Consider the following 6,000-nt stretch of genomic DNA (forward strand, 5'->3'; position numbering starts at 1 on the left):
ACCTTCTTAGGGGTTACTCACCTCCACATCTGAACTATGCTTTTGGTCGGTCAAAAACCCGACTCGAAGCACACCTCACTTGGCACGATTTAGGCCAAGTGCTCTTTTTTTTTTCTTGCATTGTGTGTTTGCATGTTTGCTATTTTCCTTTTCATTTGCATGCTTCTTTACACACTCTTGCACACAACGGACCGGGGAAGCCCATAAAACCAACAAAACTTTTCGATCCGGCAATAACTGTTGTGAGGGAAACATAGCATTGAGAGCCAAGGTGGTTGGGATTCACGTAACCTTAACTGTGAGCACCCCTCCGTAATCCTTAGCCTCAAAGCAACTCCACACATAGTAGGACCTGGTTAAATTCCTTGAACATGAGCCCAAGACCTACGTGGGGACCTACTCAGCCTAGCCGCATTTCAATAGTTAGGAACCCAGTCAGACTGAGCATACCCATATTTTAGGGCAAAAGGTTTTCAGTACTGTGTTTGCGTATCTCAATTAATTAATATTAGATCTCAGTCCTAACCTAGACCCACTCTTGGTCTGAGTCAAGACTTGTACCCATCTAGTCCAAATCTCAATCTAGGTTCTAGCATAGGCCTAACCTTAGAATTGCCTCTAGAGCTAAAATAGGCTGACCCTAGTTCAGGATTTGAACCAAAACCCATTGAGTCTAGCGAGATTCATCTGGTCTACTCCTAGCCTAGGTCTTAGTTAGGGTTTTGCCCCTAGAGTCAGACTAGGTCTATTCTAAGTTGTCGAGTTCAGATCTTACCCTATGTCTTGAATCTAGAATCGTGTTAAGGAGAAGTCACCATGTCAGTCACCTAGGGCGACTATGATGATTGCTCTACAGCCAACTCCAAACCTAACCTTCCAAACTTAGGGACCAATATGCTACAATCCCTTGGGATTATAGCCAGAATCTGGGTTCGTCCAGTTTTAAGTGTCTGAGTCTTCAATTAGAGGTAGAGTCTCAAGGATCAGCTTCTAATCCTAAGATCTATGTGGCTCAAAAAACTGGCTCCGCCCGAAATATTTTGAATAGTCAAGGGGTCCGACCTGGGGTCATCTTGTAAGGGCTCTTAGGTAACCAAATTAGGAGTCGAGCGAGGGAAGAAGTTCATGTAGTGTCAAATGCTCGTTCCCATAACTCGAATCAAGATAACCTCGAGGCATGGCGGTCTTGAAACCAAGACCTACCTAGGTCTAGGGGATTTAACCCGGCATCACACCACCATAGCACAACTCATGATAACCTGAATGTCATGCGAAACAGAGGTATCTATTTGAATCGACCCCTAGGTGATGTAGGTGTCCAAGCTGTCCTTCAAAGTTTAGTTGACCGGGGCTATACTGTTCATTCCCCAGCACATGTGTCGGTCCCAAACCAACTTAGTGCTATAGGACAACCCATAGGACAATCGAGTCAACAGATTCTTCAATCGGTCCCAATAGTCCATCCGGTCCAATAGACCGTGCAATTTCTACAGCCGCTGTCGATACCTGTGGGACAATACATCCCTCAGGCACATGTATACCAAACCGCCCCGGTGACTGCGGCTCATCAACCTCAGGTCCATACGGGCCAATACATATCCCAAGCCTTGACTCAGCAGTCTAGGCTTGGGAACCCACCCACCGGTGGGCATACTGCCATGCCCAATGTCCAATACGAAGGTACCATGAAAACAATGCAAGACATGCTTGTAAGAATAGGCATTCACGAAGTTTTACCCCCGAAGGCCTATGTTCATGAGACCCTCGGAGGCATGAAGGACCTTCCCTTTGGATTCGACATCCCAGGATTCTGAAACAAGTTCAATGGAAAGAGCGATCCAGATACCCATGTTAACGCATACCTCTTCTCCGCTCGAGCTTTGTGAGATAGGCCAAATCAGCTGAAGGCCATATTTTCGCAAACATTGTCCGGCGGGGCTTTGAACTGGCATCAAAGAATGATGTGTACTCAACCGCACATCACTCTAGATGAAATGTTCAATTTATTCGTCTCTCACTACCGTGGATCGAAACCAAGGCCTCTCTCCCTGGGCGAACTCAGTGCAACAAAATAAAATCTAGGGGAATCCTTTGAGGACTTCATCAATCGATTCCGCCAGGCGGTAATGCGGGGTCATTGAATGTCCACTCACAGACCCGGCCAAGATCTCCATGGCCTTAGAAAATGCCGCTCCCGAATATAGGACCTTCTTCAGTCATGGTCTTATACCCTACTCTTTTGACTCCATGATTGAGTGGGTGGCACGTCATGAAAGGGTCAGAGGAACACTTCTCAACACTAGACCCAAGAACAAATTCATAACCACCCCCCAAAACAAGATAAATAAGAACAACAATGACAACAATAAGGGGAATACTTTCGGTCAAGTTAATGAAATTTTCATTAACGGACCGACTCGAGGTTCAGCTGCTCAACGCAACTATCAGAACCAAAATCAGAGGGGTCGGCCTAAAGCCAACGCTCAAAATTACAACCAAAGGCGAGAGGATAATTTCACTCCTCTAAAAGACCCATTAGAAAAAGTGCTTGAATTACTCCTGACCAAAGATATGATTTACCTCCCAACACCATCCGAGCCACCATTCCAAGTCACGGATAAGAGCAAATGGTGCAAATGGCACCGAATCATTCACACGACACCCAAAATTGCAATCATTTGAAACAGGTTATTCAAGAGCTGATTGATAGGGGGGACATCATTGTCCCACCGAAAAATCAGCCTGTTGAAGAGCCTAATCAAAAGATGGGATCTGCACAAATCCTCTTCTTGAAAATACGGTCGCAACGGCCAAAAAAATGAAAGCATAAGACAATAAAAAAAGGAACGTTGTCATTCACACGATCGAGTGGAGATGAAGAAGAAGACCAAGCTCAATTGATATTCCCTTGTGGTCACCACCTCCAAGAACCCCGACCTATTGGATCTTCTAAAACGAACCCCTTCACCTCAAAGCCTCGACAACCCACCTAAGTGGGACCAATATGATGAGGATGATATGTTAGAAACTAATGTTGTCCGGATCAATGAGAAGGGATCATCCTCCAATCTGGGGGCCAACGCCCCAAGGTTCCCCATTACTCTCGTAAGGGCGGATCCTATCGAACTTCAGGCAAGTGAAGCATATTCCTTGACCCGAAGAGGCCATGCTTTCAAGCCCATCAGATTGATGGCCGATACCCTCGAAGATAAAATAGGAACCTCTAAGCCCTAGGGTGTTATGCAGATTGATGGTCGATACCCTCGAAGAGAAATAGAGGTTCCATCTTGGAGCTACTTAATAACTCGTCGGCCCATAGGGCCAAGATTGAGAAAGTCATTGCCAAGATGCACATCCCGAACAACACACCACCGGATGAGTTATGCAGAATGATCAACCAGCTGATGGCACCAACGCCAATCGTGTTCACGGACGACGACATCTGGACCAGCTTCAACCGCTTTCATGTCCAACCATTTCACATCACCGTTTTCATACGGAGTGTACTCGTTGACAATGGGGCATCCTTAAACATATGCCCTATGAAAATGGTGAAGCAAATAGGCAAGAGCTCAGATGACTTCGAGCTATGTCAGCTCAATATCGCTGCATACAATGAGACCAAAAGACAAACTAAAGGCATATTGCCTCTCACTCTCAAGATAGGCCCTGTCGTCCAAGTGATACCTCATTCAACATGCAGCTGGGAAGGCCGTGGCTGCATGAAAATCTTGTGGTGGCCTCTACACTTCATCAGTGCCTCAAATTTCCAACCAAGAATGGCATCGCCAAGGTATATGCTGAACTCTCTTCTCTACTAAGCTCTAGTATAGATAACAGAAAGCTAGTTGTGGGAGTCGAGCTCGGAGAAATTCCACTTGTTTCCTTCGAGCAAGCTAATTACACCACCTTACATCTAGAGGCCAACGACCCTATTCCTCAAATTCTGCAAACTTCTACATTGATAGAAGATACCATCCAATTTCAACATCGATACAGTTTTGAGTCCCTCGAGGCTTGGCACATACTCTTCTACCAGGGCTTCCAACCAAGCCAAGTCTTGGGAAGTCAAGGGCAACGTGTAACATAGGCGATCTTTGAACTACCCAAAGACAAAACCAAAATCGAGGATCGAAGAGGACTCGAGTGTTCTCTCACCTTATTTCAAAGCCGGATGAAGCCTTCATGCTATCCGGGCTTTGTATATAGAGGCATTCAAAGCCTCGATCCTCTCGATGCCAATCCCTCGAATAGGGCAAAGGTGATCCATAATTCCCCAACGGTGGAGGATTTTCCTTCCACACCTCAGCACACATAAGAACTGAGAATTGAAGACCTTTTCGCTGCCCTGGACTTGAAAGTGTACACAATTGGCTCTGACACAGCCAATCTTGTTCATTCGTCTATTCAAACCCAGGGGCAGAATTGGTCAATCACTCCCCTATCTCGAGAATCGTTGAAAGCATTCCAGCGGCACTTTTAAGTCCCGATGCTAAAAAATGGATAGGCGCAAGGTGACCACCTAACCAATCTGCACGTCCCGTCCCAAACATATCCCTTGCGAGTCCCATAAGGGACACCTCTTGTGACATTTAAAAAACCGGTAAAAATTCAGCATATGATAAAAAAAGATAATAAGGAAAAAGAATTTTTAAAAACGGCAAACACTTAAGATAACTCATTAACGGAGCAAAACACCCAAGATGACGAATCAGATAACCTGGATGAAGATCAAGAGAACCAAGAGTCAGAAGAAATCCCTCAACCTGAGGAACTCACTTTCCATGTTGAGCAGTTCAAGAAGATATTTGATGGTGACCCAACGGTTACCATTGAAGATACAATATACGTCAACCTAGGAACCGAGAAGGATCTAAGGTTAACCATGATTGGAACCTCCTTATCATCTGAGGAACAGAAAAATATGATTTCCTTTCTCAAGGAATGTCGTGGTGTCTTTGCCTGGTCATACGATGATATGTCAGGGTTAGATTCCACATTGGTGCAACATAACATAGTATTCAACGAAGGGGTAAAGCCAGTAAGGCAAAAACTCTGACATCAAAAGACCTACCTTGAGCTTAAAATGGTTGGCCAACATAGTGGTTGTACCCAAGAAAGACGGGAAGATCCGAGTGTGCGTTGTCTACAGAGACCTCAACAAGGCATGTCCCAAATACAATTTCCCGTTACCAAACATAGATGCATTGGTTGACAACACTGCAGGGCACAAGATATTGTCATTTATGGACAGTTTCTCTGGTTACAACCAAATCCACATGACAGAAGAGGATCAAACCACAACATCATTCATAACTCAATGGGGGAACCTACTGCTATTGTGTCATGCCCTTTGGCCTCAAAATGTAGGGGCAACTTATCAACGAGCAATGATCAGCATCTTCCACGACTTAATGTATACCATCATGGAAGACTATGTCGATGACATCTTGGTCAAGTTAAAGGCAAGGTCTAATCACCTCACTAACCTGAGAACCATTTTCGAAAGACTTCGAAAACATCAACTCAAACTCAATCCACAAAAATGTGCGTTTTGGAGTTGAATCTGGCAAATTACTAAGCTTTATAGTAAGCCAAAGGGGCATTGAGGTGAACCCATCCAAAATACGAGCCATCACCGAAATGTCCCCTCCCTGGAACATTGGAGAAATTCGTGGGCTTCAAGGTCGTATACAAGCCATAAGGTGTTTTATCTCACAACTGGCAAACAAGTGCTCACCTTCAATAGGCTCCTTAAGAAAGATACCCCATTCATATGAGACAATGACTGCCAAGAGGCGTTCGACCAAATTAACGAGTATCTAACCAAACCTCCCGTCCTTAGCCCTCTTAATCCAGACAAACCCTTGTTCCTATACATATATGTGAAAGACAAGACCATGGGGGCAATGTTAGGACAATACGATGACCATGGAAAAGAACAAACCATGTACTACATCAGCAAAACCATGGTCGACTATGAGGCAAGATACACGGACG

Source organism: Amborella trichopoda, chromosome 8, assembly GCF_054954075.1.
Source record: "Amborella trichopoda isolate Santa Cruz 75 chromosome 8, AtrichopodaSantaCruz75HAP2 v2.0, whole genome shotgun sequence".
Lineage (NCBI taxonomy): Eukaryota > Viridiplantae > Streptophyta > Magnoliopsida > Amborellales > Amborellaceae > Amborella > Amborella trichopoda.